This window comes from Xiphophorus hellerii, chromosome 22 (assembly GCF_003331165.1).
Source record: "Xiphophorus hellerii strain 12219 chromosome 22, Xiphophorus_hellerii-4.1, whole genome shotgun sequence".
NCBI lineage: Eukaryota > Metazoa > Chordata > Actinopteri > Cyprinodontiformes > Poeciliidae > Xiphophorus > Xiphophorus hellerii.
The window spans coordinates 6,837,316-6,851,018 of NC_045693.1; the positions used below are offsets into that span (position 1 = coordinate 6,837,316).

The following is a 13,703-nucleotide window of genomic DNA, read 5'->3' on the forward strand; positions in this document are numbered from 1 at the left end:
GTAGTTATTTTTTAATCCCGTTACTTTAAATTCAGTTCAGTTTATTTATGTAGATGGATCAAGGCAGTTTACAAAAACAAATCATTCCAATTGATCACAGAGCAGAGACACAAAAAGACACAGATGAACTGATGTAGGAAAACTTCCCATGTTTATGAAAGTAAAGATTTAACAGTCAGTTTGTCCTTTCACTAGCAGCATAACTGCAGCGATAGATGAGGATAACCTAAGCCAGTCTAGCTTCAACTGCATCAGCACTGCTGGAAGCGAAACATCCCCACACCCTGATGCTGCCACCACCATGTTTTAGGTTTTAAACACTCGTCTTGACTCAAACAGCTCCAACTTTGCCCTCATAAGTTTGTTCAGCGTCTCAGTTCTTTGCAGAGCGCGCTCTCTTTCATCAGCTGTAAGTGTTGCTTTGGCAGCTTCAGGTTTCTCACATTAAAAATAAAGTCAGCTGAGGATAACTGTTAAATGAGTGAGACACAACCAACGGGCTGGCACTGATTTGGGGATATTTGGCTTCCAGCGGCTGCATGATTATGACCTGATGATTATATACTTTGTTCCACGCTGCTGTGACGGTTTGGCAGCCATTTAACACGCTGATATCCGTGTCAGCAGCATTTGGTGAGATTATTGTTTGGGTCTCCGGCTGGATGATGACGTGCGCAGCGCCGTAATTGAGCCTGGTTCTAGTTAAAACAAAAAGCAATGAACCCTGAAGGCTGTAAACATAGACGGTTAGTTGGTAGACCAACACAAAGTTCATATATTATCGTTCTTTTTGAAAAACAATGATAACATCTGAAAAGTGCGTTGTGTTTTTGCGTTCAAATCCCTTCACTATGATATTTATGAATAAAAAAGTACAATTAACTTCAGTTTAAATGCAGCTTTTCTGCGAAAGCTGCAGACGTTTGTTTGGGAACAAACAGCTTCAAGAATACCAAGAAAGGTCACTTAGAAAGTCCAAGTCAATTAGATTATAAAACAATTTCCAAATCATCCAAAGGAAAACTTTGAAATGCAATTAATCTGAGCAGCTTAAAAGCCTAAACTATAAGAAAAACTTTAACATTTTGCAAAAAATCCTTTGTTCTACTCAAAACTAAACAAGTTGCATTTTCAGCTTCACCTGATTCAAATTTTGTAAAAAAAAAAAATCTCCTAATTAGCACTTATTGCTATTCAATTATCAATCGGTTAATATCAAAAATAATCAGCAGATCAGATTAAGTCGAGCAGAAAGGACCAAACTTTTCACATGTTGATGTTAGAAGTTTTTTTTAGCCTCATTTGTAGCATTTGTCGCTACAAATTATCAACTGTACACTAAAAGAATACTGTGCTATTACATTTTAAGCAATAAAATTTTATTTTCTTATTTGTTTATTTGTATTTTTAAATGTTACCAATACTGCATAGAAAACGTTTAAGCGTTTTAGTGAAAAATCTGCAGAATGTGCCAGTTTAAAAAATAAAATAAAATCTGTTATTAGTTGCAGCCCCAGCAGTAAATTATGTTAAAGTTTAGTTGTAAGATGGAAAATTGAGGATACTTTAGCAAACATCGCATTTCAAACACCTGAAAATGACAGAAGATGCTTCCATTCTGCTTTCTGCAGCTTGATTTCCTACATGCATCTTTACAGAATTAAAGAAAGCTGCATGGCTGCACGTAAAAACACGCATGCACCACTAACGCAAACTATGCATTTACTGCAGGCTTCGCGCTTCAAGCCTTTTTTTATCTTTCTGCAGACCAACACATGTTCATACGTCTTTATTGTACGCGCAGAGAGAAGTGCGGACAAAGGGCCGGGCGTCTGGAAACGGGTGCTGGGAGGCGGATGAAGACTGGGGGGGCTGATGTAAATTTGGAAGGGCAAAGGTGGGGTGGGGGGGCAGGGGTATGTGTGTACATCTGCATATCTATCTGCGAATGACTGAGAGCATGCAGAAACTCATCTGCTTGTGAACCTGTGTGTGTGTGTTGCTTGGCTGTTTGTAGGCTTGTGTGTGCGCTCTTTTGTTTTGCTGTGAGTTGCTGGGTGATGGGACCAGCTGGGAGGGCTGAAGCCATTCACTTCCCTTCTGCTGCCCTGAAGACAGCCAGCATGGAGGGGGAGAGAGAGAGAGAGGGAGCAGGACAGAGGAGAAAGACGGGGAGTATCTGATGTTGGGGGATGTTTATGCATCATCAGGGAGAGATATAAAAGCGGCGAGCGTAGTCGGAGAAAACAGAAAGAGGAGTTTTGATCACGGCTCGGAGTGAATGAAGAGATTCATGAGGGAAGGCAGGGGGAGGGAAAGTGTGTCAGACTGAATCGTGATAGAGCAGCAGAGCTGACTCAGCCAGTCTGGCCTGGTGTAGGAGGGCAGCAGCAACAGAGGAAGTAGCAACGCTGTCTGTTAGCAAGGATAGGAGAATCTGACTCTGCGCTTATCCAAAGTTAAAAAAAAAATACTAGATTGATGCTGAAATATTTCAACAAATGTGTAAAAATGCATTCACACCAGCTCTATTTAGTCCGCTTTAACTGAAGTGTAGTTCCTTTGCCAAGATAATCTTGTAGATTCGTTTGGATTAAGGACAAAAATTGCAACATTTGTTGCATTTTGAGCTGCTGCAGTTCGTTTTCTCACTGCATTGTTTCAAATGAGCCAAACCATTTGAAAAACCTGTTCCCCTCTTCGCCTGTGGTGGCGCTGCGACAAGAACTACAGAAGGAAACAACATAAAAATCTCTGAAGAAGACACCGAGCACAACTTCCTTTTTCACAAAATGCAAATAAAATGGAGTAGAATCAGATTTTAATCATTGTATGATTTCCCTTGTTTTTGATTTTATTTTACTTTTTAAAATGTGCGCGTTCTCCTGCTGTCGTTATGATGTGTTCACACCAAACACGTTTTGAGCGTCAGGCGCGTCTGGTTTACATTCAAAGTCTGTGATGTGGCACGTTGAGCGCCCGGTGCATTTCGAGTGTCTAGCACGTCGCGATTTGAACCGTTTGGAGTATTTAACGCATCAAGCGCATCCGACAAATAGACCTGCAACGGAAAACAACAGCTAGAGCGATTTTGACGCGCCCTCGACGCTCTTCCTCATAGACATTGAATGTAAACCAGACACGCCTGATGCTCAAAACGTGTTTGGTATGAACGCACTATAACATGTCTGCATTCAAAGTGCACATGCGTCCATCTTGACGTGCCAGGCGGGTTTTTGACATGCGTAACGCGTTTGTTGTGAAAGCAACGTGAGACTCTCATGTTTGTTTTGGTTGTTTTTACCCATAATGCCCTGCGCTGTAGTCCACTTCCTTTTGGAACATTTTCTTGGTGTTCACATATGCATTCAAACCGGTACGCATCATAGTTTGATTACGCATTCACACATACCCAAACAAACTAGACTTTCTAGACAAACAAACTAGAGTTTGATTAAAGCGGACTAAAAATGACTGGTGTGACTCTACCCTCCTGTTCAAATTGTGACTGAATAATAAACTTTTGTATTTAAGTTGTTTACATATTAAAATCATCAGTTCTCACTGTGTTCATAGGCTTTATTCAATCAGAGTTTTCATTTTTGATTTTATTTCAGTTTTTACTACAAAATGTTGATCTTAGGACGTGACGTTGTGGCTGTGAAACTTTTTCATCGAAACTACTTTCATACCCATGGTTTCTTCTGCACATGTACAAATTATGCATGTATATTTTGTCTATTTTAACAGTGAGTTTCTCATTGCTGTATGATTGATATTTTTCTGTTAATTCACACTCGACGACTGGGTGGACACACTCAAACTCTGACTGACTCTTATTATCTTCCAGATTTGAGTTTTTCTTACAATTTATGGTATCAGGGTCTCTAATCTTAAATACCTCCAATATAAAACACTGCAGAAGCGTAAAAGTTGGCATGTGTGAACAACAAAAAGTTCTGCCTTTAGCAGAATAAGAAATTATTTGATTTAATGTTTAATTTTTACATTGTGACTGTTTGAGACATTTTCCTCGCCTCTTTTATGACTCCGCCCCTCCGCTCCACAGAAGTGGAGGGAATTGCCATGGCAACCAGTTTTCTGAGAAGGTTTTTCTTTATTAAAGTGAGCTCCAACTATTTATTAGATCTAACTGAAGGAAGTTAGCGGCTTCTTCTGAAATTTTGGCATCTTTGTCTCTGTTTCGGTTTGACTGTTCATAGTGCAGGTGTCCACATCACTTCTAGAAGAAAATAGTGATTTCAGGAGTTACTTATAGCACAGGAAATATTAGTATGATGCAGCACTTTCTGCTGCAGTGACAATTTAAATGCAGAAAAATGAATACAGTATATTATTGAATTGTAAATATGAAAAAAATCTACTTAAAGTAAAGATGGAAAGGAGATTCGTTGTTTTAAGATGGTTGTGGATTGGTTTAGATTATTTTACATGATATTTTCTCTTTTCTGTTCTGTTTTTCTTTGGCATTTTTAATGCAAAAAAAGTACCAAATGGCTCTTTTGTGACTCTCACGTACATAAATCTTGAAAAGAGTTTTCTAGAGTGTGGAAAAACTTTAGAAAAAAAAAAAGAAGAGGGCGAACAACCGGTTAATCTCTAAAGTTGAATCGCTGCCGCTGCTTCCTTGTGCTCCATGACTTCTGAGTCGGCTCGCTTTCCGTCGATGATTAATGACCTTCCTGTTTTGGCCTACAGTGTCTCCCTGCACACAGTTTTCACTGCACTTCGGGTTGACTTGTGCTTTTAAAAACAAATCCCCAAAAAACTGCAGGATTTATTGCTGAAGGCATCAAAGATGTGTGTGGGTGAGGAATGCATGCATGAAATTACACTAAAACAAGTCTGAAATAGGCAGTAACTGAATATATTTACTATTACTACTGTTGTTTATCTTCACTTCCAGTATTACTTGCATCACTAGTATTTTCTTACAACCGTACCGCAAATATTCAGCGCAGAACTAAATGTTTATGTTGAGTTTTTGGCACAGTACGTAGACAGAGGGATCTATTTTCTATTTATTGCAAAGCTAATGGTGACTTGTTGGACTGGAATGTGTCTCACCAACCAGTTTTCAACCAACCAGTTAACCTTTTTCACACAAGTCAACCCTAAATCAAGTAAAACAAAAACACTTCACTCTTGTTCCTAATGTGTCTTCTCTGAAAGTCAAGAAAACATGCATCTCCAGCTAAATAATTCATGATCTTAAAACATTTTTGATGCATTAGTTGTGGCTCAGATTGACATTTGCACTCTGATTAATTAATCTGGTGAGAAAACAACAATTCATCTGGGAGGTTTATGGAAAAACAATGAGGGTGAAAAGGACAGACTGAGAAAGAAAACAACTTCTTTCCTGTAAGTCACCTGACACTGTAGGCGTCCAACCCGTCATAAATAAACACATCTCCCTCCCTTTTTTATTTTCTGTTTCTGTGTCTCTCTGTTTAACTTTTGCTCTCATTTTCTTAGGCTCAACTCCCAATCTTAAAAGTTAAAAATGTTTTGCACTGAGAGGCTTTAGTCATTTATGTTTAGGGTGTCTTATGTCCGTAAATGTACAGATGTTGTGTACACAAATTCAAAGGAAAGAAGTCAAATATGCGTAAGGTTTTGTCACCGTGCCTCATAATCGCTTAACAATAAACAGCCGTGTGAAGAGAAAACTGTGGATAAAACAGGAAACGTCATGCTAACAGTTTGGTAGCATTTCAGATAATTAAAACAAACAAAAAACATAAATAATTATCAATATTGACTGATATAAAATGCCTCTATTGGGATATGGTTTTCAACCATATAGTCGTATGAACCTCTCCTCCACTATTAAACACAAATATCTAGTTTATTGATGAAGTAATGATCTATATCAGGATAATTAAAGACAACTTTCTGATGCCACATTCTTTAGCAATGCTGCCATCATAAAAAATTAAACTGGACGATAAATATTCCCAGAAATTATTGCTATAAATGATAATGTTGTCATTTTAAAACCATTTTGAACTGATAAAATAATAATAATAGCATATTAATGCAAGTTCACCCCCTCAAAATTAAAAAAACCTTTAATTTCTGAAGAACATTTAACACTGGAACTGGAAAACATTTTAAATATTCAAAATAATTAAACAACACAACAATTATTAAAATGGATTATGAAGTTTTTGTAACCAAAATTATCTTTCCAAACATAAATCATTCAGCTAAGTCAGGGAAAACAGGCAAAAGTTGCAACTACTTCATAAATGTTTGCAGCACTTTTCAAAATTCTGACTGTTCAGTTTCTTTAAAGTGGAACATTTCTTTAACAAATTGCAATTAATTGATTTAATTAGCTATAATTTACTTTTTCACATTTATTCTACAGTCATTTTTAAAAGTTTAACTTTAATGGGAAGAATGAACTATGGTGCATTTTGTACGTATGTGTATGGAACACAAACAGGCTTTTGTTAGCTTTGTTTTTACCTTTTTTTCCACATTCAAATCAGAAATATTTGGCGTAAATGAAGAACGATTCGTGGATATTTCATATAATTAATAAACCTTCCAGTGGGGGAGTTTCTGACTGAGGCAACAGCTGCGCATGGGGCAGACGGGGAAAAGATGGACACCAATAAACAGACTGGTAAAGAGACAAAAGGAGAGAATAGGAGGAGGTGGAGACAAAGGGAGAGGGAGAGAGAATGGGAAAGAAAGCAGCTGGGTGTTTTTTGGCTTCCCTGCTCCCTCCCACCCGTCTTCCTCTCCATGTTGGCCCTCTGCACCACGCCCAAGTCCGACGGTGTTAATATTCTCGCCACACACCCTCAAGTCTCCCAGCGCATGTGGATGCCTCTTTCTGCTTTAACTTTTCTACTTTACAGCTGAGATTTTAAAGGGTTTCACTGTGCAGAAAACTCGAAGATGTTTAGGAATCTTCTACTAACGATTCGGTTTTGATTTTTGGGGCAACAGTTCGATTCAAAACGATTATTCAATCTGTTGGTGTACAAAGGATCCTCATAATGTACTCCAGGCATTTTTTAACAGATAGAGAAATTGTCTTTTTCACATTTATTATGTTAACAATCTATAATTAGATGGAATTACTCCCTGCATCCTCCGTTTTGCTTTGCTTTTGGTAATTTAGTGAAGAATTGTACAAATGTATGACGAAATTGCTCACCACATCAGATAAATGCTTCTGATAAATGCTCTTTAAAAGTATTGATGTGAAAAACAAGATAATGGGAGTGGATAAGTTGAAGTTAAATATCAAGTTCCCGAAGTGCTCAGTTTTTGTTTTGCAAACTTTCCATACGGTGAAGTTCATGTCAAGGTTGGTCTTGCGACGCATTTATACGTTCAATGATTTTTACCAAAAATTAAAGAGGACTTGTAATATAAAATTCACATTTTTCATGTTTTTGTGCTTCCATCGAAGTTTCTACTTCTTCTAAAAACAACCCAAGCATAAAAAAACTCAACACAAAAGTGTTTTTAGTGTCTTGAAAATGATCTGTTTGCTTGAACTTTTATATTTTACAGCCAAAATTTTAAAGTATTTCATTGCGCAGAAGACACAAAAATGTTGTTACCTTCAGGAATATTTTAGTATCTCATGATTCGATTTAGATTTTAGGGGAAATAATTTCACTCAAACTGATTATTAATAATGATTAATGCTTCTGTCTATCCGGGATCTGCTCCAGACATTTATGCAAGACTAATTGGGTAATAAAACGGCAGTTTCTGCAGATTTCTCACTAAACAACTAAAGCTTTTTTTATACGTGATTAGAAGGCATTAAAAGATGCAAATAAATAGTTTATTTGTAGATGTGACCTAAATTTAAAACTGTAAAACAAGATGGCTGCCTTGGGGCCTGACATCATTCTGAACTGTGTAAGCCGACAGAGCGCATTGGTGGAGAAACAAAATCCCAAGTTTTCCAAAAATGTAGTCTTCCAAAACCAAAACAATCCATTAATTGATAAAATTGATTTATCGCCCAGTCACAGGTGCAGCTAATGATTACCTGAGCATTTTATTATTCTGACGATGTTAGTTTAGGTTAAATTGGCTTTTTTGAGCTTTACCTCATGCTATAAAGTTATTCCATTATCAAAAACATACCTGGAGTGTTGATGTGGTTCTTTCAAGCATGTTTAAGAAATCGTTTAATCTCCATGGCAACCACTGAGCCGTGCAAAACACCTGGGTGGAAGTAGCTCCGCCTTCGAGGCACAGCTCCGCTTCAGAGCTGCAGTTTCTAAGCTAACAAGCTTCCGCCTCACCTAGCAGCTCTCCCCCATGACTCCTTCATTCAGCTCCTTCAGACTAGCCAGCAGCAATTAGCAAACACCTGGTGGAACTGCACATCTCATTATATGAGCAACTAAAGGGTTAATAGAGAAGCCATGTTGCGATGACTTTCTGAAGGTGGAGTTTTAGAAGGAAAAGGGATTTTTAAAGAGACAAGTCCCTATTTGAAGGCGTTAAATTACAAAGTACATTTTCTTTTATGTCATATTTGATATGGATAACATCTTTATAACAACTGAAGCTAACATAGTTAGTTTATTGTGTTTGTAAAATACATAATACTGTTCCTTTAAATACAAAAAAACATATATTTTTTGTACAGTTTTGGGTTAATTATTGCCGAGTGTGTTGTTCTTTCAGCAAACAGCCATTTTTTGAGTTTGTATGTTCCAGTTAGCGATTAACTGGTTACTAAATAATTTGATGACTATTTCAATAATCAATTCATCATGATTAATCTGATTAATCATTTCATCTGTTGCATTAATATATCCTTATTATGTTTTGAAAAAGAGCTCAGCTTGTTTCCAGTATAAATGGACCCAAAATGGTTGATGATCTAATTCAGATGACCGTCATCTACTCCAGTCCATCACATTACCACCCGGAGGTGCAACACGGTGATGGATGGAAGCGGCGGGTAGCTTCATGCTCTGAACGGCGAGCGAGACCAGAGTCACTGTGAGTCAGGTTCGCACTCTCAGCCTCATGAAAAGGGAAATAAAGACGGACCAAAACGGCCGTATACGCTTGCTACGTCTTTGGATGAATGCATCTGAAACGTGAGTACCCGGTGTGGTAAAATGTGGCTGCTGCTCAGAGCAGGAAGTAAAAGAAGAGCAAGGAATAAATAAAGATAGATAGAGGAGGGGAGAGAGGGAATCTGTCGGCACTGCTCTCCAGTTGGTGTTGCTATGGCCCTGCCCTCCCTGCTCACTGAGCCATTTCCTGTTTTTGACCTGAAATCTTTATTTAGAGCCATCCCTTCTCGCTGCTCGGCATTCATGAGTCAACTCGGAGTCCGGAGAGATGAAGACAGACCTAAAATCCGATCTCCATTCACTCGCAGGAACATGTTCATGCAACCCAAGCGAGCCTCGCCGCACTGCAGCCGAGGGTTTCCCTGAAGCTAAACAGTTTTTTTGATGCAGATACTCGATATTCACAGCTCGACTCAGGCCTGCAGCCGCCGCCGCCTCCAGCTGTGGTTATAAAATCCACAATCTGACTGGACTTTTGGAGAAGGAAGCTCCAAAAGTGAAAGTGCACATTTCTCACCGTCCGCTGAAAAACAACGAGCAGAAATACGCTCTGCAGAAAGTAATAATGAGGAGAATTCAACTTTGCATTTCAACTTTTACACTTGCAATCAGGCCTCTCACAATAATACATTTAGCTGGATGACATATTGTCCCAGATGTTATTGTGATAAATGATAATGTTGTTTTGAGACCATTTTCAAGTATTGTAATGGCAAAAACACATTCTCAAAACTGAACATTTAACACTGGAACAGGAAGACATTTAAATATCCACAATAAATAAACAAAACGACAAATAAAATGAATTATAAAGTCTCTATAAACAAATGATCCTTCAAAAAGAAGCTTAGTTTTGACCAAAACACTATATTGAAGACTTTTGTCATCCAGTTTTTGAAAGGGAGAAGAAAAAGAGGATATAAATCATGCAAACAGAAATGATTGAGCTCATTTTAATTCATCTTGCGGTTAATTGATTTATCACTTATTGCAACAAGCCTACTTGTAATGTGATTTGCAGACTCTGTACCTCCTCAAAACTCATAATATTTTGCGTATAAATATGTTGCAGAAAGCGCTTTTTTCAGCTGAAAGGTTTACTGTATGGTAAATTGTTCCATTCCAGGGCCATCATTTCATTAGCACAGGTGTAACTGTAAAAAGAGCGTCCAGCTGAAGTTCTTTAATCATTCCAGTAAGAAGACTTCTACTACGACCCGGTCCAGTTAGAAGACCGGTTGCTTGTAAAACACGACCTAACAGTCAGTAGATTCGGTTTGATTGGGGACCAAAAGTTGCAACATTTGTTACATTTTCAGCTGCTGCGGTTTTCTTTCACTGCATTGAAATGAACCACACAATTAGAAAACATGTTCCCCTCCTCGCCTGTGGGGGGCGCTGCAACCCCACAGGCGAGGGAACACTACAGAAACCTCTGAAGAAGACACTGAACGCAACTTTCTTCTTCACGAAATGTAAACAAAAATTTAGCGGCATCAGAAAAAAAAAAGTGAACCATTTACCCAGAATGCCCTGCGCTATAGTTCACTTTCTGCTTTTGGAGTGGTCTTCATTTAATTGAGGCAATTTTTAAATAAATATATATATATATATTTTTAGATTTAAAATTTGTATTCCCCATCTTTTTGAAATCTAGATTTTTTTTTCTATATTTATTTTACTTTTTATAGTGTTGTCAAATGTCCACAATTTCCATATATCCTATAATAAACAAAGATAAAAAATAAATTTATCTGGATTTATCTATTTTATTTTAGAAGCTTAGAATTATTTCAGAATTTATTTGGTTATTTTATAATCCTGAACACCAATTGCATTGGATTATTTTCACATTTAATATATATTAATTATTAATTTGAAACCTTCTAATAATTTTATTTATATGCTACTCTATCTGTTTGGAATTAAATTTATTACATATATAACTTTTCAAGGATTTATTTATGTAGTAAATTCTATATACAGTCTTCATTACAACACAGGATTGTACAGTAAATAAATCAATCCTGAAATTATTCTATATGCTTGTATCATATAATGAATATTTGCATTTGTTTACCTGCTTTATTGTGTATTTAAAAATATTTTAAGCATGCAGATATTTATGGATACATGCATTCATTAGTTATGCTAGCTTATTGTTTGCATTTACAACTTTATTTAATCATTACTAATACTAATAAGAAAAATATATACTTGTGGAACTGTTGGCCCCGAGAGACCATAAACAAATCTAATAAATTCATAAATATTTGGACTTATTAATTAAAATCTGAATTATGCAATTTATAACTACATTAAATGTTAATATATATATATATTTTTTTTTTATTTGTTTGGTATTTCATTAATTTAGTAATTTGACACTTTGATCAAACTTTGCCAGTCAACCTGCACTGACTGAGTGAAGTTACGGAGTTTGTTAATGTGAGTGTGCGTGCCCGCGTACTCGGTATTGGAGGTGGGCGGGGCTAAACTCCGCTCTCGGGGCAGCTGCTCGGTTTCAGCTTCTCCTGCTGCTTTCACGCAATCCTCGTACATTTCTCTTACTTGCCTAATTAGATCCTGACAGGCCAGAAACAAATTAAAGTAGATTGACACATTCACGCTGTTGTTTGAGTTGAGGTGTTTAGTATATAGTTAAACGAATTAGTTAATAATTGCTGCCTGTTCCTTTTCTTTCTCCGTTTTCGCGAGATAAACGTTTAATTGAAACCTCTAAACAGATGGTTCTTCGTTTTTTACGTTTGATTTAAGGTGGAAAACAGTGACGTACATGGCGTTTTATTAATAATATTGGCTTCACTTATAAATTGTGAACGCGGAAGCTTTAAAAAACGGTCTCGTTGTAGGTGAATCCGACAGTCCGTGAAAGCATCAGCGTTCCAACGAGCGGAGGCTGTTTTCTCCTCCTATCAGCGCCATTGTGTGGCGGAGTCTCCGGGAGTGAGGACCGATTGTTTTTCTGTTGCCGACTGGACTGTTTAAATACCCCCTCATGTTTCTCTGTGGACCCCCGGCGGATCTGGATCTGGTAAGCCTCCGTTTCGATGTTTGACCCCCTTGTTTTTTTTTTTTAAAAAAAGGAGCTAAGTTAAACAACGCCGAGAGGGGGAAACACACCGGCATGAGAGCGTTAACCTATTTGTAATGAATAATAGAGACGGCGGCTGCTGGTGTTTCGGTATCAGTACAGTAAGGTGGTGGAGAAGTTTTGCTACTGTGTGTGTATCCGCTGTGGATTCCAGTTACTGACACAGGGCGGTCCTTCTGCTTCTTAGTTTAGGACTGCGGAGAAAAAGCGTCTGATAAACTTTCCACAGACCGTAAAAAAAGACAGTTGGGCTGTCCCAAAATACACGCAGTGACTGGACCTCACTTTTTTATGGCTTATTATGTGTACAATACAGTAAAAACGTCATAAAATGACCCCGTTAAGTCAGTTTAATGACAAATGTATACAAAAACACGATTGAATTAACATTTAATTCAGTTTATATAACAGTTTTAGTGTCATAAATGTGTGTTTTCTGAGGGATTTTGTTGCTAAATACCAGAACCAGGAGCTGTATTAGTGGAGGGGCCTCTGTTTTGTAATCTGCACCACAACACAGCAGCCACCTTCTGGTGACAGCACCTCTTCTTCACTCCTTGTTCCTTTGGTTTTTACCCACAAGCAGCATGTAGGTCACGCAAGAGGTCTTCTACTACTGCTTACGTTGTCCAGACAGGGACCCACGGGACACACACACTGTTTTGATGGGAGCTGAGGTGAATAAACATGTCAGGAGTTGCTATACAGGTGCATCTCAGTCAATTAGAATATAATTGAAAAGTTAGTTTGAAATGTTAAAGTTGTGTCGCGTTTATTTTAGCTAATTTGCAGCTAAAACTTCATAGAAAAATCAGAATATCATGTAGAAACAATAAAAAAAATATTGAGAACCTCCACAAAAATCTTCGTAGTTCACAAGAATGCTATTTTTGATATTAATGGGAAGCTGAATGGAAAGAAAAAGTGTGTTTGATAGAAGATCCACAGGCAGTTGTTAGTGGATGATGAAGGGAAATCCATTAAAGAGTTTGGGGAGAGTCGCACTAATCGAGATTGGAGTAGAGGTGGACAATAAGTCAACAACATTATATATTGCGATATTTATTGATACCAATATCAATAGATAATACATCTTATACAATATTCAGTAAACTTTGATCCAGAAACGCACAGCATTCTGGGAGACGAAGTCAGAGGAAAGACTTTAGCCGCTCAACCTCTCACTGTGAACTAAGCTAGGTTAGTGGCATCAACTAACTCACTCATTCTTTGGTTACCTAGCAACAACCTGTCGGATAACTGCGCAGCAGCAATTTAAAGTTCCTTCACTGTGCCTCATAACTTCTTAAAATTAAACAACAACTTCATGGAGTGACAAGTGTGGATAAAACAAGCCACTAGTTTTGCAGTATTTCAGATATTTAAAACAAAAACTAATCAATAATGATCAATATCGACTGATATGAAACTTTTATATCGTGATAAGTTTTTCAGCCACATCGTTCAGCTCTTTGTTGGAGTCAGAGATT

At 37.5% G+C, this 13,703-nt stretch overlaps 1 protein-coding gene across 3 annotated transcripts in view; it reads left to right on the forward strand.

Annotated features, from left to right (window-relative positions):
- Nucleotides 1-13,703, forward strand: part of sertad2b (SERTA domain containing 2b) — a 35,153-nt gene that overhangs the window by 5,768 nt on the left and 15,682 nt on the right. The window contains exon 2 of one of the 3 annotated variants that reach the window (XM_032554009.1): nt 11,972-12,153. The exons of 1 other annotated variant lie outside the window; for it this stretch is intronic. The gene's annotated coding sequence lies outside the window, so the exon portion shown is untranslated. Of the gene's footprint in view, nt 1-11,971; nt 12,154-12,773; nt 12,891-13,703 lie in introns of those variants that run through there. One more of the 3 variants, XM_032554011.1, reaches the window with a different exon arrangement.